We start from the raw sequence: 21,701 nt of genomic DNA, 5'->3' as shown, positions 1-21,701 counted from the left end.
GTCGAATAATGAGGAAAAAATCAAGAAAGACAAAAATGATATGTACGTTACTTCATCTGTTTTTCCCCCTCATAGTTTTGTAGCAGCCATGTTATGTAGACTATTTGGCATACCCAATAATACTAAGTTCTCCCGAGAGTGGTTGCCATTAATAGATGCAACTGTTAACACAACTGTAATGAAATGGGCACAAATTTTGTCTCACAATTTAGCAAAAACAATTATTGACTATAGAAGGAAAAGAAGTGTTGCTTCGAGGGTTTACCCTCCATTTTTTATGAGCGCCTATGTCATAGATGCAATTTGTTTTAGTTCGAAATTCCCTATCATGGGATGTAAATGGACTGTTTGAAATTCACTTCCCATTCGCATATATCACAAGGACATGTGGGAATCTAATTTTCAACCACATTTTTTTAAGATTTGTCAAGGAGTTATGCTCCCTATTCACAAGCGGCTTTATAATCGAGATGCCCCCAGGTTTTCCCAAGAAGTTGAAGTAGATATCCTCCCGGTGGCTAGATGGTTTAGGGAGAAAACATTACATATATCAGGGTTTTTGGCAGCATCACCTCTCCCCATGTTCTCCAATACTATGTTCCAGACAAATTTATGGCTAGAGAGATAGCCTATCAAATAGCTAGTGAGGGAGGAATGAGCAAGACATTAAAGGAATAAAAAAATGCCATCTAGCCTACATTCCCTGTACAGTGTGGAACATTTTCATTACACGACCTAGGGCATGCATTCAAAGAAGCAGAGAACATGCTATCTCTGCAATTACTTAAATTCCCTAGAAGGCAATATGACCTATTCGACACTGTTGAAAATTGCACCACTCTGGTGAAAATAAAAGTATTCAACAATGAGGTGGATGCCTTCGATGACATCATTTTGCAAAAAAACACCTTCATAGAGGTGAATCATATGGCACAACTACATTTTTGACCGTGAAGATCTGGAAATTTTTTATAGTTACAGAGAAAGGAGGTTAGCAAAGGTCTCATTGGACCAATTATTGATTGAACCAATAAGGGAGCCCACTCCCAATGTGACTATAGAAGGTGACTCCAAAGAAAATCACAACACTGATTCTAGAGCATAATCTCAAGAGAAGTCTACCAGGGAATCACAACAGTCATCGCAAAATGGGAAAAGCAGAAGCATGGAGCTAGTAAAGGATACAACCCAATCTACACAGAATATAGATGAAGAAACTTCAGTTAGCAAGTAGGATGAAATCCCTACTACCTCTGCACAGCCAATAAAACCCATGGTAATTGATTTAGAGGAACAGTGGGACAATTTTAATAAAAGTCTCAACACAAAGGAATAGGTGTCAGAGTTACAAACTCCACAACAGAAAACAACTCTGGAAATTACAGTGGAGGAGACTGCAAATACACAAGAGGTAGAGCACATCCCTGCCATCCCCACTTCCGAAATAATTTTGAGAATTAAAGAAATTCCCCCTCTAGATGTGTTTTTATAGCCCACAAGAAAGAAAAGGAAATTGGACTCTACAGCTGCTACTACCCCTGAAAATGAACCAATGGATGTTCTATGGAAAGACTCACTTGTTGACCCATCTGCCAACCTTACTAGACTCTCACAGTTTGCAGGTGCTTACGCTACAATGACCATGGACAAAGAAACATAAATACAAATGTTTCTTAGAGAAAAGGAAGATAAAATAACGTCGCTTTAGCAACAATTACAACAAGTAAAATCCAACCAGCAAGCAAAGATACAGTTGGTTAAGCTACAACAAGTATTTGAAAATATGCAAATAGAACATCGAACCAGCTTAACCAAGAAGGAAGCACAGGTACAGGCAATAACTGATCTACACAAAGACGATCCAAAAATTGATCAGTTTATACTGAAGCACTCAATCTTAACTCCTAGCTGATGCACCAAAAGGAATTATTCTGCTAGAAGATTTCAGAGTGGAAATCTTATTGCGAAACAAACGATAAAATGACAAGTCAAGTCGTGGAAATGAGACTTGAATACAATGAGATCTTTAAAAAGGTCTCTGATTTTATCGCTTGGTAAAATACAAAATATGGGAGAAATGCCAACCTACCCAAGCTAGAAGAATCACATAAAGAAATCCTATTTGCGAGCTGGCATTCTCAACTTAATGAAGCAGAAAAGGAAACAACAAACGTAGCTGCCATAGAAAACAATGTCATAGAAAACATCAATGAAAATTTACACAGTGCCAATCTTGTGGCAGAGTCCATTCCAGGTTTCCTTCCTATTGCGAAACAGTGTGAACAACAATTGAAACAGGCAGCGAAAGAAAAATCAAAAGTGATAAGGCAAACAACCAGGTTAAACTGGGAGGCATATTGGCAACATTTGGTAAAACCTCACAGCCAATGGATGACCCTGCAATGCCAAACCACTTTTACGGAGAAAATGGAGCCAGCACTGACCGATTCCATATTTGCTAGATAATTGAAAGTTGAAATCAGCCAACCAATAAAGCTCAAGCTCATGATGGATATTTGTGATCTGAAGGACCAAATGCAGGATAGTTAGTCACCTTTTTTATTTCCATTTTGACTTTATTTTTGCACAAATTGAGGCAGGTCATTTAAACCTCCTCAATTATTTTTGTAATAATCTATTTTTAGTTTTATAGTTTACGTGTTTAAACCCCTCTCATGCATTTAGAGAGGGGTCTAGAATTTTATCAGAAACAATCTTCAAAACATGCACTTTTGTCCCTTTGAGGAAGTTCTGGTGAAATTAATGGAACATGATTTATTTTCTATCTGATTTAGCATCTTCTACTGAAATTGCACTTTTATACTCTTAGATGGTGTTGAATGGACTAAAGATAGATCAATATTACTGAAACACATGAGTAGGACGTATTATAAATGGTACTTTTATCTTGTAATCCCTTTTACTTATGCATTAAGCAATGATTTCTTTTCGAATTGTTTATGTATGAAATTCTAAATCTTGATTACCATTATTGCACTTTTGCATGATGATGATCCATATTTTATGCTGAATATATGAATAATTCCTTATGCGATATATCTTTCACAATTGTTTCAACTAACTTTTATACGAAATGATTATTGTTAAAATATATTCACTTCTCATTGCAATTGAATGACCTTTATTACCAATTGCTTTCAGATATTATTGTAGATCGCATACATCAATTTAATCCCGGGTATATTTATAATTAGATAGTGCTTAAATTAGGATAAAATGCATGTGATTGTTATTTAAGGTTAAATTACTTTTAGCTTAGACATTACTTTAAAACCTCACATATCACCCCATTAGTACAAGCATTAAATAGAAACAATGTAAACTTTGAAACGGGAACTGATACTGTTACCCGTTTCGTAGAGATAGCAAAAAAATGACCTGATTTTGAAAAGGGGTGATGCAGAACACACATGTTTTTTTTAGAGCATAGTTTTTGGAACTTTAATTTTTTTTATGTGCATTACATTTTAGAATGGTAGTGATTTTCATGCTGATTTAAAAAAGTGAGTATTCTGCATCACACCCTTTTTTTAAAAGACCTATTTTTTGACTTTAAATTTTCTAGTGTATGAAATGTAAATAATTATTTTCTAAATTTGATAGTTTTTGAAGTGGTTGTTTTCTTCATATTTTCTTGTTTTCTATTTTAATTTTAATTTTTTTGTAGTGGGGTTTTTATTGTTTTGCATTTTTAAATTAGAAAGTCGATAGTTTGAATTTTAGATAATCTACATATTTATACATCCTTAATTAATTTTTCAATCCACATGAAATAATTGTTTCTAAAAAACAATATTTTTTAACAATGGACATAAAAATAACCATTTTTAACATAAAAATAACAAAAAAACTACACGTTTTGATAAATTTTTGCTAGAATTAACATGTCAAAATCACAATTTTTATACAAAATTTTTAACTAAAAATGGTCAAATAATAGTTTTTTTAATGAATTTCATGTCAAAAAAATAACAATAATCACTTTTTTTTCAAAAAATAATAATTAACTTAAAAATCAATGCGAAAATCACAAATTACAAATATTGAACACATAACAACTTTAATTTATTGATTATTCTTTTCATAAAATGTCAGAGTCAAAACATTGCAAAACTTGATTTCCAAGAATAACTTAAATTTAATCAACAATGTCACGTAATCCAAACTCTTCGTCCTCTAGAGTTTCATCATTGTCTTCTTCCATAATATTTTCTGTTTCATTTTGCGCATTTTGCTCTTCTAATGGGTCTTTGATGTCTGCGAATCTCCCAATGTATGTCTTTCCAAACATACCATGTAATGGTGGTTGGGGTTCCTTTGCCTTTTTTGCCACACGTGATTCACTAAAGTCCCCTTTCTTCAACCCAATTTCTTGCATTGCATCTGGAAGAAATTGAAGAGCATTGATTCTTTGCTGAATGAAATTGCATTGTAATGGATCTTTCTCAATTGCAATGCAATTTCTTCCTTTTTGAAGGCAGCATGCTAGTGTTGTACCTAATTATCAAGCACAAAAAAATAATGAAGTAAATTAGTACAGTGACATATTAATTAAAAAAAGAACATATTGAAATTCAATTCCATATAGCAAAACCTACCTGAGCCAGAAAATAAATCCAGAATCCAATCTCCTTCATTTGAACATATGTCTATAAGATAGTTAATCAATAATTGCGGTTTTTGATAAATGTTAACTATCTCTCCTTTCGTTTCTTTGTCTTCATATGTTAGTTTTCTCACAACAGCATCATAAGTCAGTATTTGGCTATGACTCTTTCCATCCACCCGATTAAAAATCATAGACATATGGCTATCATCTTTTGCCCAACTATCAATATGAATGAACTCATAGTCATTTATAAATTGTTGATCTTCATTATTAAGAAGATTTGACTTTTGCCTGTAACATGAAATAGTAAAAGTTCAGTTAACTTGTACATAAATGAATTTTTCAACATTAATCAAATATACCTATTAAACGTCTTACCATGTAAGCTGCATCCTTGAATTTGTTTTCCCCTTGAAGCTTGACAATATCATTGCCAATTGTGTGTCTGAATGAAATGTCACAAATCTCCATAATGGTGATGACGTCACTTCTACAAATCCCACAACCACTTTATTAAAAGCTTGATAAGTATAAGGGTCACTATCATAGTAAATGTTTGGAATATTGAAACCATGGGGAATATCTGCAATAACTAGGGCATAATCCCTTTTTGGTATGAGTTTAGCAATGTCTTCACAGTCGCCTTGTATTACTTGATATTGAATAGTGTCTAGCCCATTCCAAATGAAATGATTAAGAGTTGGATCAAGTTCAACATTCTTAATACGTTGCTTCCTCAGTCTTTCAATCTTTATTTTTTCAATAAAAGTCTTGAAACTGTCTGGTGCTCCATTATCTTCCTTCCTCATCTTTTATCAAATAAACAAATACATGTGTAAGTTTTAAATTAAAAATAGTACACAGATGAATAAAACTGAATGTATAAATCAAGATACCTTTTTAAATGCAAGATAAAAATCTTTTAATGTTGATGTAGAACTTGAATCTAGATAGTTGCGTACAACATCATCCCAACTATCTTCATTCAACAATCTAACCATTTGTTCCTGAATTTTCATGTAAACTTTGTGACTGCATAGATAAAGTAACAAAAAGTTAATATAATGATATGTATAACAAATAGTACCAAGAACAACATGTTTTATTTAAAAGATAACTATAATCCTAGAAATAAATAAAAATAATTCAGCAAACTTACTTTTGAAATTCTTCAGACATTTCTTCCAATGATAATTCCCCTAACCTCACACGAGATAATATTGTTTTGACTATTTTTTCATCTTTCACTCCTTGCATCACCCTCCAAGGCGTGATGGTCATATCGTCTGGAAGTTGCTTCAGTTCAGGAGCTAATTTACTGTTGCTACATATCAATGGCTTAGATTTTTTGACCCTCTGGTTTTTAATGCCAATGTCTTCCCACATGCTAAAAATCTCATCAATCAACTTCCAAACATCTCCAGTTCTAAATGCCAATTGGAAAATGTTATCAACACCTCTGAATAAATCACTATGTCTGTTGTCTTTTCCACCTTTTGAATTGGTTTTCTCTTCAATTTGATAGCCTATTTCCATACAACATTCCTTTCGGAAATCTGCAGTAACATGTATCCTATCCCCACCACATTTTTCTTGAAATTCACTATGAATAAATCTAACCCTTTGGATGAAAGTCATAGAAATCCTATATTCATTATCTGAATTATGGTCCCATGCTACTAACTTTGCTTCTGTTTCATTTAAACCAGCATAAATGATACATTTCATTGTTTCAAAATGTGGGTTATTAGGATATTCCTCCATCAATTGTCTTTGAGCTTCTACAGAATGGTTCCCCCCAAGCACATAATAATTTTATTCAAAACATTTTGACTTATCAAATGCTTCTTTGTTGGGAACTTGAAGTGGATCAACAAGAAGCACATAACTAACCACATGAGCATATGGATTGTACCTCATCAATGTCTTCAAGTTGTGAATATGCAGATGATGTGGCTTTCTGACTTGATATTGGCATTGTCCTTCACTTGCCTTATAGGTTTGTCTAACATTTAGCTGAAATGTACGACCACCATCAATTAAGTTTCTTTTTGTCAAGTTCTGTCGAATGGCATTTTGTTTTGTTTTGATAATGCCATCATCTAAATCAGCTCCTGGTGTAATGATTTCTCTACTTTCTTTTGAAGTTTCACTAGGTTCTTGACTGCTGGTAATGACTACTTCAAGATCTTCAACTCTACTTTTCTTCATCATAACATTCTCAACAGATTTATTCTTGGGCATTGTTACTTTTGGTCTTTTACGACTTTTCTCAGTTCCAATGTCATCTTTAGTAATGGCAACATATGCTTCATTGTCAATTTCAACTTCATCGTCCTCAAAAGTAACTTGTTTACCCTTGCTAGATTTATCCACCAGAGACCTTTTTTTCTGATTCTTTGGATGTAGTTTTGTAGCATCATCAATTACTACATTTTCCATGTTTTCCATATCTTCTTCTAACACTGAGTAAAAATGGCTGACAACTTTCATGATATCATGCTCTATGAAATGAATGCCTCCCAACCTAATTGAACAACTTTCAACAAAATTCTGCCAAACAAAATATCATATGTCAATAAAAACAAAATTAAAAAAATATAGCGAGACACTTTCAAGAACGCAAAATAAAAATACAAATAACAATACTTACGATGTTTTGTGTCATCTCGTTTACGATTTGTTTACACAACTTTGTAGATACCTCTCTCGTGTCATATAATGAATATGATAGTCGGTATTTAATCCTTTCATGTGACTTGGGAGCTTTTGTAAGTACGTAAACAACTTCAGTGTTCGGTACCAAACACATATCTATGACTCTTCCCATCACCTCCAAATTTTCATTATTATGGGGTGTATCAATATATAGATATATATTCACATTTGTGCTCTCTCTTTCTTTCACATACCAGGCCCTTGATGAAAATTTCAGCTCTTTTGAAGTTTTCCAGTCTGAAATTATCTTCTTATCACTTAAGGCACTTGAATGATTTGTAGCCATGAGCTCAGGTGGAGTTCGTTCACCAATGTTTTTCGAAGATGCACCTCTAAGAGTCTTTGGTCTAGAAAGATTCACAGAAATTTTTCTTGATGCCATTTTCCTAAAAAATAAAAACACATAAATTAGTAAATAAAAAAAAGCATATCAACTTAAATTAACAACGAAAATATACCATAAATTTGTTATTTGTATAATCAAAATGGCCCAGCCACCTCTAACGGGTGGGCGGGCGGGTCGATGGGCGGGCGGGAGCTCGGGTCAGGGACGACGAAGCTAAGTGGACTGCTGGGCAAGTGAGGGCGAGCCGCCTACCCCCTACCCATGCGCCCCCCACAACCCCCTACCCAACCGACCTGTCCCCCTACCCAGCCTCCCCCCCACGGCCCCCCTAACTCCCCCCCCCCCCGGCCCCCCCACCTAACTCCTCTACACACCCCCCCTAACTCCCCTATCCCGGCGCCCCCCCCCCCCCCAAACTCCCCTACCCCCCCGACCCCCCCAACTAACTCCCCTACACACCCCCCCTAACTCCCCTAACCCCCCCCGGCCCCCCCACCTAACTCCCCTACACACCCCACGGCCCCCACTCCTAACCCCCCCTAACTCCCCTAACCCCCCGCCAGCCCATGGCCCCCGACCCCTAACCCCCCCACCCTTCCCCCCCCTACCCCTACCCCTACCCCTACCCCCACCCTCCCCCCCCCCCGCCCTCACCCCCTACCCTCTAACCCCCCCCCCTACCCCCCACCCCCCCTAACCCCTACCCCGGGCCCCCCCTTGACCCTCCCACCCCCCCCCCCTCACCCCCTAACCCCTACCCGTGCCCCCCCCCCCCAAACCCCCCTTCACCCCCCCCCCCCCCCCCCGTGCCCCCCCACCCCCTAACCCCTACCCTGTGCGCCCCCCCCAACCCCCCCTCCCCTCCCCCCCGGCCCATGGCCCCCCCTCCCCACCCCCCGCCCCCCCTCCCCCCCCCCCGCCCCCCCCCCCACCCTCTCCCCGCTGCTCCCCATCTCCCCCGCCGCTCCCCACCTACCACCGCCCATGCGGCCCTCCGCCCTGCCCGACCGATGGGTGGTCGATTCCGGGAATCGACCGCCCGCTAGTCAGGCGGGGCGGAGGGCCACGCGGGTGGCGCTGGCCGCGGAATCGACTGCTCGCCGGTCGGGTGGGGCGGAGGGTCGCACGGGTGGCGCTGGCCGTGGAATCGACCGCCCGCCGGTCGGGTGGGGCGGAGGGTCGCGCGGGGCGGAGGGTCGCGCGGGTGTCGCGGCCGAGGCCAGTGCCACCCGCGCGGCCCTCAGCCCGCTCGACTGGCGGGTGGTCGATTCCCGGAATCGACCGCCCGCAGGTCGGGTGGGGCAGAGGGCCACATGGGCGGTCGTAGATGGGGAGCAGTGGGGAGGGGGCGGGGGGGCCGAGGGGTGGGAGGGGGGGCCGTGGGCCGAGAGGGGAGGGGAGGGGATGGAGGGGAGGGGGTAGGGGGTAGGGAGGGGGGGCACGGGGTAGGGGTAGGTGGTGAGGGGGGGGAAGGGTGGGAGCGGGCACGGGGTAGGGAGGTTAGGGGGGGGGGCACGGGGTAGGGGTTAGGGGGGGGGGGGGGGGAAGGGGGGGGGGGCACCGGGGGGGAAGGGCGGGGGTTAGGGGTAGGGGTGAGGGGGGGGGGGAAGGGCGGGGGCGGGCACGGGGTAGGGGGTTTGGGGGGGGCACGGGGCTAGGGGTTGGCAGGGGGGGGAAGGGAACGGGAGGGGGCGGACACGGGGTAGGGGTTAGGGGGTGGGGGGGGGGTGGGGGAAGGGTGGAGGGTAGGGGTTAGGGGGTGGGGGGGTGCGGGCCCGGGGGTAGGGGTTAGGGGGTAACGTGGGGGGGGCAGGGGGACCCATGGGGGGTGGGGGGGCCGTTGGCCGGAGGGGGGTTAGGGGGGAGGGGGAGGAGGAGGGGGGATAGGGGGGCCGTGGGTTGGGGGGAGGGGTTAGGGGGGATGGGGGGGTAGGGGGATGGACCCACGGGGCGGGGGGAAGGGGTGTTAGGGGGGCGTGGGCCGGGGATTGGGTTGGGCGGGGCGCGTGGGAGTTAGGGGGTGGGGGAGGTGAGGGAGGGGAGTTGAGGAGGGGGGGCGCATGGGTTGGGTAGGAAGGTGAAGAGGGCATGGGTGAGGGGGAGAGGTCGGTAATGGGTTGGGGGGAGGCTGAGAGGTGAGGGGGGAGGGCGCATGGGTTGAGGGAGGGTGGCGTGGGACATGGGGGGCACGATGACGGCCTACCCATGGTTATTGGGCGATTGAGTTTGATCGGGCCCACCATGCTCAAAAAAATTATTAATTTAAAAAAAAATCTTCTTCATTAAATTAATTTAATATGAAAATTTTGAAGGAAAAAAATTGAACTTACCTTTCAATTGCGAGAATTCTTTGTTCAATATGTTGTTGATAACAATACAGCTGCTCCACAAATTCACGAGTCTTTCAACGAACCTCAGAAAACCTGGATGTGACGTGAGTAATAGTGATAATGAAATTTAATATATAAGTGAAATTACGAAGATGTTTTTCCGTACGATTAATGTGGGATAATTTGTTTTAAAATATTATAGAGCGAATATTGTAGAATTGTTTTACAGCGGATTGAATGTGGGATTAATTTGTTTTAGAATATATTATAAAAATTTAAAAAAAATTCAGTTGTTAGTAAATATTATATACTTTAACTATTACAATAATTAATGTACAAGTTATAGTTTACAATTTTAATTTTAGTGATTTATTTCATAAAAAAATTTAGTTTGCATTTTTCAATAAATTGTAGAATAAATTAATGAAGGTAAATAAATCTAACAAACTTTTGGAGGGAAATTATTTCGCGAAAATTTTTGGAGGGAAATATTTTCGCGAAACTTTTTGGAGGGAATAATTTTGGAGGGAATATTTCATTCTTTAAGCTATATAATATCCTTAGGAGACTCCATTTGTATCATTCAACATCTCCTATTTGAAAGGGATGGATTGTTCTGATAGTGAAGTTTCGATTTATACACCATCAACATCTTCATCGCGTAACAATTCTATTCATATTGATGAATATAGCGGGAATTCTTCCACTATGAATAGAAAGTCAATTCTTCCACTTAGTCCCCATTCTAAAGACTATGAGAGCAGCACTGATGAAAGAGGGGATGGAGAATTTCAAATTAATAAAAAGTCACAGATTCCACTTAGTCATAATTCTAAGGACTATGAAAGCAGCGATGATGAAGAGCATGATGGTGAAGTTCAAATGAATGGAGTGTCACGATGTCCACTTAGTCCTAATTTTGAGGACTATGAGAGTAGTAGTTTTGAAGAGCATGATGGTGAAGTTCAAAAAGATGGAGTGTCACGGTGTCCACTTAGTCCTAATTCTGAGGACTATGAGAGCAGCAGTGATGAAGAGCATGGTGATGAATTTCAAAAAAATGGAGTGTCAAAGTATCCACTTAGTCCTAATTCTAGGGACTATGAGAGCAGCGGTGATGAAGAGCGTGGTGATGAATTTCAAAAGAATGGAGTGTCAAAGTGTCCACTTAGTCCTAATTCTAAGGACTATGAGAGCAGCAGTGATGAAGAGCGTGGTGATGAATTTCAAAAGAGTGGAGTGTCAAAGTGTCCACTTAGTCCTAACTCTAAGGACTATGAGAGCAGCAGTGATGAAGAGCGTGGTGATGAATTTCAAAAGAATGGAGTGTCAAAGTGTCCACTTAGTTCTAATTCTAAGGACTATGAGAGCAGCAATGATGAAGAGCGTGGTGATGAATTTCAAAAGAATGGAGTGTCAAAGTGTCTATTTAGTCCTAACTCTAAGGACTATGAGAGCAGCAGTGATGAAGAGCGTGGTGATGAATTTCAAAAGTATGGAGTGTCAAAGTGTCCACTTAGTCTTAATTCGAAGGACTATGAGAGCAGCAGTGATGAAGCGCGGGATGATGAATTTCAAAAGATTGGAGTGTCACAGTGTCCTCTTAGTCCTAATTCTAAGGACTATGAGAGCAGCAGTGATGAAGGACAGGATCATGCAGTTAGTCCTAATTCTAATGATTATAAAGGTAGCAGTGACAAAGGACAGGATGTAGCATCTTCAATAAGTAAACAGTCTCATTTTCAACGTAGTCCTAATTCTATGGACTATGAGAGTAGCACTGACAATGCACATGAGGAAGAATATCCATTAAACATTGAGTCAAATTTTCCATTCAGTCCGAATTCTAAAGACTATGACAGTGGCACTGAAGAAGGGGAAGATGAAGAGTATCCTCTAAGTCAATATCTAAAAAGCAGAGTTGATGATAGTGTGGATAACATTCCTCTTAATGATGATGAAAATCCTTATAAAAATGATGATCCAATGATGGAGATGTTGCCAAGAAATATTGTATCGAGGAGTAGGAGCAGACCTTTTCGTATAAATGCAAGTTGTTCTAGTTATACAAGGGGTAGAGCAGAATATCTGACGAGAAGAAGTTCTATCAGTGCTCTCATTTCAAGTGAATGTTGCCAAAAAAATTGCTTGAAACATATGGATTTCACATTTGCATTAGAAAGCAGGAAGAGATATTTGTCAATGAATAAAAGCATGCAAAATTCATATTTAGTTGGATGCATGCAATCTACATTGTCAGGTTATGATTATCATATTAGGAATTTATTATTGTGTAGAAAAGCTTTCAAAATGTTTCATTCGATTGGGAATTTTTGTCTCTCGAGAATTCAAGAAAATTTGGAAAAGGATCCCACATTTTATTCAGAAGTACGTCATAAAAGACAGTTTGGGCCATTATCAAACACTGCAATGTCATGGATGAAAGATTTCTTTTCAAAGCATGGAGAGTGTATGCCAAATAGAGAGACAATACATATTCTAGATAATTTTTCAAGACGATAAATCTACAACTTATACAAAGAATATGCAGAAGGTGTTGAGGGACATGGCCAATTTATTACATATCAATATTTTGTGAAGATATAGAAGAAAGAATTCAATAATGTCCGTATTCCTAAGAAGACAAGGATGGGGATTTGCAGTACATGTGCTTCTCTTAAATCAAAAAGGGACAAATGTGAAGGTTCAGAAAGAGGTAAGCGTTCATAACTTTAACTTTTAAAATTGTATAGTCATCAACTATGAAAACATATTTCTTCATGAATTTCTTTTATGTTGTGTAGATTTAATTGTCAAAGAACTTCAGGAGCATCGCAAACAATAAACAAATGAAAGGAAGAAGTTGTACAAGCATCGAAAGAAGTGTTATGATAATCCGAATAAATATTTGGGTTTGATAATTGATGGTATGGACCAGAAGAAAACACTTTTACCACATTTTGTTCGCACACCCAAAAATTTACAAGAGGAAAATTTTATTCAGTTTCACTTGGTCGGTTGTATGGTCTTCAATGGGAAAATGTTGCCAAGGGTGTACTTCACAGCTCCAAATATTCATAATGATGCAAATCTGACCATAACCATAATTCATGATGTGATTTCTCATTGGTCTGGTAATCTTCCTGAAGTTTTGTATCTACAATTGGACAACACTTGCCGTGAAAACAAAAATCAGGTTGTTTTTGGATATCTAAACATGCTTGTTGAATTGAGAATTTTTCAAAAGGTAAAGGTTGGTTTCCTTCTTGTTGGGCACACTCATGACCATATTGATCAGATGTTCAGTCGTTTTTCAGTCACATTGAGGAGGAAGGAAGTTGGGAGCTTGCCATCACTAATTGAATGTATTAAGAAATCATACATGCCAGAGCCTACATTTGATGTTTTGGAAGAAACTGTTTACATGCGAAGGTTTATTCTGGGATCATATGGTGAGGGGAAATGCATTGAACAACTTAATGACATTAGCTTCCAACATCAATTTCGTATCAAAAAAATTGATGGGAAAACACTAATATGGGGCAAGAAGTTTTCAATTACTACAGAATGGGCACCGTCATTAGGTTTGCAATTTTTGAAGTTCATTCCAGATCGTCCAATATTTGCATCAAAAATATTGTTATTACAATCAATTGGTGAAGTTCAGAATGCACGCAGACAGAATAGACATATAAATTATTCTGATTGCCTGGAAGAAATTAAAAAATGTATTAGATATACATATGAGTACTTTGACATTGCTGATTCAGTTTGGTGGGAATCATTTTTCAATAATCAAAGTGATATCATTTCAACAACAACAAATGAAGATATACCTTTGAAAAATCCACTTAGTTGGCCACAAAATGTGTCGAATGAACATGAGGAAGTAAACATTGTTGAACAACAACAAAGTCAAGGTATTATTAATTCTTCACAGGCAACGGAAAGAGAGATGTATATTGGTTCCAGAAGATCTCGTGCACAACGTGAAGCCATGGATGACCTTTACAGGGGTTCAATACAGGATATTAAGGAGGGTTGCATGATTGCAGTGCTAGCAGATGGAGATCCCAATGGCTATCCATTTTGGGTTGCTAAAGTTATAAAGGTCTTGACAGAAAATGAGGATGTTACAGGTGTTAAAGTACATTGGTATGCCACAAATACACACCCATTCAATGGTGTGTATAAGCCAGAGATGGTAGCTGACAAAAAAAATGGCAGAAAAAGAAAAAGAAAGGGTACAAATATAAATCGTCGCCGCACAGACATATTACAATTGGAGGATGTTGACATACTTGTTTATGACTTCAATTTAACAAAGAGAGGAACTCTTCGCTTCAAGACGATAGAGATTCTGAAAAGGTTGTTACCAGAAGGAACAGTGTTGACATGGGAGTCTACTAAAACCAGTCGTAGATCTAGAAGAAATTTGAAACTTGGAATGTTCGGCATGCATGTGGACTCAGATGGGGCACTAGTTGATGAAAGAGAAGAATATGGAACATCTTCGTCAGCATCCAGTCACTCATCTGAAGATGTGAATTTTGACGGTGTGCAAGAAAATATGAGTGATTTTGAATAATTGTTTAAGACAGTTTATATAACTGATGTATGCATCGTATCTTCAAATAAAATTAATGTTTTCCATATGGTGTTAAATGAGAAGTTATGAATCATTTTTATGTTGTTGGATTATATGTCTTAAGTATGATAAATTTTATTGTTTAAATATCTACAATGCAATATCAAATTAGAGATATAATGTATGTTTTATTTAGTATACAAATAAAGACTTTTGAATTCATTTAGTGATGTAATTTTTTTATAATGTCATGGTTTCTTAATTTTATAGTTGAAAATTTTTCAATTTCTTTTGTATCTAGCATGTTATGGTTGAAAACATGTTAAATTTATACTTAGGAAAGAAAAATGATATTCTACCAAAAACATTAATGTGTTTTTTCCTCATAAATAAATTTGTTTAAGACATAAAAATTTGGTTTTATTAGCATTTTTTTAAAATTTTGAAAATTGACCCTAAAAAAAAATCATTGTTCCAGTATCATTACTTTCATTTTGAAGCTATTATTTGCACATAAATTTCATAGTAAATTTCGTATTCACTGCCATTTTTAAAACATGTTCAAAATTTATGCCTAAAAAATAAAAACATCGTTCCAGTATACACACTTTTCGTTTTTAGCACTATTTTTGATGTTTTTTTGGGGTTTTTGGGCCAGAGTTCCTGTTTTGAGTTTATAGTTCCCATTTCAAAGTTTACATTGTTTAGATTGGGAAACTAGTCCCATTATCCCTAGTCGGAGCCACCACTCCAAACGGAAAAGGAGCTGCCAACCAAGGTCCAGACCGGGTGGTTTTCCCCCATGTTGAAGCAACGATTTTCGAGGCTTCAACAGAATCGTAACCCTCACTTGTATGGGGTGTATGGGGGCATTTCCATTTATGTGTGTTATTCCACTATTTGGCTGAGACGATGCTTACATGTCATGCCAATGGTGAAACTCCAGTTTCATTCTCTATTGATCGATTACTCGAGTCCACAAATGGGCTCTATCTCAAAAATTTTACGCATTTTTTGTGTAAATAATTATGTACATTAGTGTTTGTTTTCATTAGTGTGTTGTGTAATTTTGTTGTGTTAGTTTTCTTTTGCAAACCTTTTCCTTTGCTTACCTCATTCTCTACTTGGTTTGCATATGTCATCCAACCATTACATCGGTTTTGCTGATGGTGCTTGTTGTAGTACACATAATCTATCTTCTACTGCATGGTCAATCTATGACCCTAATGGTGAGTTCGTGAATTTGCAAGGTATATGTTTAGGTCAGACGACTAATAACATTGCCGAATATAGTGCGGTCATCAAACTTTTTTCAGAAGCCATCGCTCTTGGAATTAGAGAGTTAATCATAAAACTTGATTCACAACTCATTGTACTACAACTTAATGGACAATATTCAGTTAGAAATCCTCAAATTTTAAGAATCTATTTTCGAGTTCATTTATTGGAACGAGAATTTGATTTTATTACTTATCATCACATTCCAAGACGCATGAACACATTAGTAGATGCATTGACTAACTATGTGTTAGATAGACATTTGCAAAACTTGTAAATCATAGAACATCACACATTGAAAATAGTAAAAGGGAATATAGCGAGTGTTTGCAAAAGAGTTTGCTGCATCAAAATAACAAAAATTGTGTTCCGAGACACATGGCTTTACAAGCATACTTAATGCTAAAGTAAACTAGAAGTTGGCTATTCACCGACATGGTGCTCATGTCAATCTATGACCTTAATGGTGAGTTACTTAATTATGACTAATAACATTGCCGAATATAGTGTGGTCATCGAACTTTTGTTAGAAGTCATCGCTCTTGGCATTAGAGAGTTAATCATTAGACTTGATTCACAACTCATTGTACTACAACTTAATGAACAATATTCTGTTAGAAACCCTAAAATTTTGAGAATTTATTTGCAAGTTCATTTATTGGAATGAGAATTTGATTGTATTACTTATCATCACATTCCAAGACACATGAACACGTTAACAAATGCATTGGCTAACTATGTGTTAGATAGACATTTGAAAAACTTGTAAATCATAGAACATGACACATTGAATATGGTAATATCGCAAGTGTTTGCAAAAGAGTTTGCTACATCAAAATAACAAAACTTGTGTTCTGAGACACATGGCTTTACAATCATACATAATGCAAAAAGTAAAATAGAAGTTGGCTATTTGCCCACATGGTTCTCATGATAGCCCTAATCACTCGGCGCAGCAGCCGATGGAGTCTGGAAAATACTCCTAGTGTGTCTTTGATAGCACAATGACACCTCATTGATTGAGGCATACTCTCGAATCCCCCTGGTTAAGCTTTCCAAGTTCCGCTCAACCTCGACAATGGGATCCAATCCTTCTACATATGGGGGAGCATCCTTAATTTGGCATGCCACTCGCCTAGCTATTGGAGAAACCCTTGGAGGTCTCTCTAGTCCCATATCTACAAAACATTACAAATTTAATCTTAGTACACACAAAAAAATGAAATAAACTTCAAAAAACTTTAAAAATAGTTTTTTACCTGAATCAGTCCATTGTTCCCCTGGAGGAAGTGGAAGATCTAGATCTCCTTGGAAATCCATCCCTACATATGCCCACTCATCAACCATGATTAGCTATTGACGCAACCATCCGAAGAATGTTGGAGGGAAAGACATATGTTGACCACCTCCATGTCGCGGCATAACCTCTCCCCATTTGAGCAAACGTGGATCTTTGGGTGCTGGTGGATCCACCACTAGCCATTGGTAACGATATAATGACACATGCTCCAGGATGAACGTCACTAAAATGGATTTGAAACCAAATTGTTTCATATTTCCCCTCTTGCACTTGGCTAATTGGCGTTTCATGCATGCCAATACACCTTCACACCAGTTAAATACCATGGGATTTAGGCATCCGATCACATACTGAAAGTGAGACTTTGATGCCTCATGCAATGCTTGTGCCCCTGCTACTCAAGCCATAGTATGTAGGATAATGTGCAATGGAAGAATTTCAATGGTTGTTATGAAAATCTTCCCGCTATTTCTATTTTTGGCTCTTGGACAATGTCTCACAATGAGCATGTTTGTACTCTCTCCTTCAGATTGTGACCCAGATAATTGTACCCATTGTCCCTTTTTGGACAACCCAGTGATGAAATAGATGTCAGCGGCCTCTATCTCAAGTTCTTCATCCCTGAACATAAACAATTAAAGATCTACATCCCACCAACTGATCAAATGTTGCAATAATTCTGGTTGTGCTCTGATTCTGGGTATCATGAATAATTTGAGTAGTCCACATGCTCGAAGGGAATCAATACAGTCTTCATCTTTCATTTCCTGATGATCTTCAGCTTCATGATCCCTCTCTTTCCATTCGATCACTTTATGGTAAGCATATGATATCCCCTTCAAGCTTGTGATTAAAAATAATTGGGGTACTCACTAGAAATAGTGGGGCAAACGTGAAAGTGAAACATCTCTTGTATACGCAGCATGTCACTCTTGAACATGACACTCATCTGTTTCTCATGTCCAATTTGGGATATCCTCACTTAGTCACTTTTCCTTCCAAGTTTGGGTAATCCACTTTGCCTCTCATATGACTATTTCACTTCGTCGTCATGACCCTTGGTCCTATGTTGAGTCAAATGCTACCACACTCTGAAGTCGTGTCACTAATATGTTCAAGAGATGTCTTATTTGCAATTTTTACTACCTATACATTGCCTGACCTTTTGCCACAGTCCTTGATCATACTTATTTATTCCATTTTATTCCTTATTTCATCTCAATGATGAGGGAATCGTTATGGCCCTCCTTCAATGGGTCACTTCCTGTGGACTTCAGTTCATTATCTAGGAAGATGATCTAAAAACTCCTTCTAGTACCTTAGAGCTCGCATGCCTTAATGACAAGTTCTTCACATTCGACGACAGGTTTACATAATTGACCTTTGATCAAATGACTTCACGGATGTTCGAATTTAGTTCCATTATTCACATTAGTGGATTGTTCTTATTGTACCATGAGATCCATTGTCATTACTAGTGGTTTCTCTCGTACTTGTTAACGATTTACATCATTGACCAGTAATCAGGTAGTTTTTTATCATGTTTAAATTTAACACATCTATTCACATGTTAGAATTTGTACATTGGTCGGGTCGAGATGGAGTGCAAGACCATGGATTTTGTCTGATAGAATCTAGGTTGCATGGTGTTATGAGTCATTTGAGATTGTATACATGTTTCTGCTAGACAGATGGCCATGACCATACTGTGGGGCTATCCTTTCTGTTCGAATGGCTGCAACCATACCAAGGATCTTTGCACATGATCCCTCCTATTCAGATAGTTGCGTCTGTACCGCAGATTCATGTATCATTAGATGCCTATTCCTGTATTTTTATGCATGATCACCAAAGATTTCATATATGTATATGTATATGTATATGTATATTCTTGATTTTCAGGTCTCCTGATGGTGTTTTTTCTAGTCATTGCACTCGCTTGTAAAGCATCTCAGCCATCACTTCTTGTTTTGCCTTCATGCTTTAGGGGGCATCTGTTACACAACATTTTATGAAACCTCTTGTACTTTCCTGTGTCATACCCAGGAGTGCCAAAACATTGAAAACTATGCAATGTACCTATCCTGATATGCAGACCAAATTCTCCCTAAAGAACTATTGAAATTTTCCTTGAGCCTTTCTTGAGAAAGATAAGCTCAAAACCCTAATTTATGGGTCAGCGCGACTGTGACACTATCGTTTCGTGCTGATGGCAGGTTGCATCATAGGATCCTCATGCTGCCAACACAATTTTTTCTTGGATACTCACGTTGAACCCTTTAAGACAATTTTCCCGAAACTGGAGGAGAAGGTTTGTGATCTAGAGGCTTCCATAACAGCCAGCTGGATGTTGTTCATTGTGGATGTGGTCAAATTTTCCCAATATTACCCTCTGATCTTATCCCTATGAGCTTCCTCCTTGAGATGTGGACCTTCCTCTATATTTGGTGAGATCTTAACTCCCTCTCGCTGCCTGTAAATTCATCGCCTGCCATTCCCAAATGGTTGGTCTTTGATTATTTGCACCCTTATGCTGAGATAGTGCTTACATGCTATTCATTTTTTCTTGGAGAAGGAGTGCTTGGAGAGATTGAGCTTGGACTTGGACATTCACTCAAGGAGGGATTCCAACATCAAGGCTTGGGTTGTATGATTCCTCTTTTATTTATTAATATATACAGCTATTCGTTCACTTTTCATAAATGTTTGTGTTGATGCTTCATTTATCTTAATGCTCCTTGATTTGTTAAGTGGATTACATTTGAATTATGTTGGTTGCACTTTTATGCTTTGTTGCGTTTTTGGTCTCTTGTGTAGGTATTCAAATTCCATGAATAGTGAGGATCAAGCATGAGGGAGCAAGCAATCAAGATCTTCAACAAAGGAATGCATCATAGAATCAGAACGAGGTAGGTCTCCTTCCTCTTCTTAAATTCTGTTGTAGTCTAGGAAAGTGTCTTGTAGATTGTCTCGTTTGTTGCTAGACCCACTCATTGGGCTAGAGGGATCACCTCTATCTTTAGAGAGGATTTACCTACACAACAAGAAGTGATGAGATGTTGCAATCAATTTCAAAGGGGGATATTATTGGACAAATGGCATTTTTTGTCTGGCTAGTGGCAGTAAGTGTTTTGGTATTGGTGTCAAAAATAATGTTGGGAGATCAAGTTGGGTAGTTAGCATTGTGTGACAGTTAGAAAGTGTATTCGAATTGATGTCAACCATGGATGTATGTGCTAGCATGATTTTAGGCAATAAAAAATGACGTCCACTAGGTTAGTTTTGATAGTAGCAAATGCTAGCATTGATGTACTTGGTGTGTCAAGATCAGAGGGAGTACTCTGGTTGTTGTTGTCTCTGGTAGAGAATCACCATAGTAGCAAGCTTATTGGAAAATCCATAAAAAGATGACTATGGTGGTTGTGATTCCTGTGATTTAGAAGACACTCTTCCTCAAGAGATCAACTTAGATACTCTTGGAGATATCATAGTTGGTTAGTGCTCATAAAGATATTTCCAATGGTATGCGGAAGTCCATAAATGGATCTTGGGATCAAAAGTTATTGATAGTCGAAGTAAGCACCTTGAATTCCTTAGAAGTAGGCTGAATTTTAGAGCTAGGGAAGTAGGATGAAATTTCAGAATCTCAAAACTTCGAAGGGTCAAAATTTCAAAGGTCAGAGCCTTGGGAACTTGGAAGGACGAAATATCAGAACCCCTTGGAACTTCATAATTTCAAAGGTTGGAATATTGAAGCAGGCCGAATATCAGAACCAAGATGAATATCGAAGCAGGTAGAATATCGGAGCAGGAAGAATATCAGAAGTAAACCAAACATCAAAACCTATAATTTCTAAAGGAGGCTAGGGATGTTGGAAGGTATGAATATCACAGCCTTGAAGGTTCAGAACTTCTGAACCTCAGAACCAGGGAAGGTTAGAACTTCAGAACTTCAAGATTTCAAGACCTCGTAACTTCTTATTAATGAATTCTTTTGAAATCATCGAGGGTTACAAGGAGCATATATTACAAAGGAAATCATTTTCAAAACCAAGGACCGAGGGACCCTTTCTCTCTCCTTGGATAGGACACATGGCAGCAAGTCAATGGCCCTTAGGAGTTAATGGTGGAAGATGAAATCAACATGACATGGCTGTACAGAGGAAACATGGTAGTCAGTTTCAACATTATTGGGTGGCCTAATGGGGAAAATATTGGTGACACGTGTCACCACTAAGGAGACACCACGTGGATATGACGATGAGATCATGATGTCATCCTAGAAGCATATTGGAGGTCGAGATTTCGTAACTCAATTGTAATTTATTTGTGAGAAAAGTCACGATACTAGGGAGCTCCAACGTAGATTGGCATTTGGTCATGGAAACCCAAAGAACCAAGGCCTTAGAGCAAGTGTTAGCACCTAAGTGATGTGGAGACGCCATGTGGGGAGTATATTTTAGAGTTTAGAATTTTGTAACTCCTACGTAATTGCATTTTGGAGAAAGTCT

Source organism: Pinus tabuliformis, chromosome X, assembly GCF_031772625.1.
Source record: "Pinus tabuliformis cultivar Carrire ecotype Pingquan chromosome X, CPIR1, whole genome shotgun sequence".
Lineage (NCBI taxonomy): Eukaryota > Viridiplantae > Streptophyta > Pinopsida > Pinales > Pinaceae > Pinus > Pinus tabuliformis.
The sequence above is the reverse complement of the archived record's forward strand: the minus strand, read 5'-3'. Positions refer to the sequence as shown.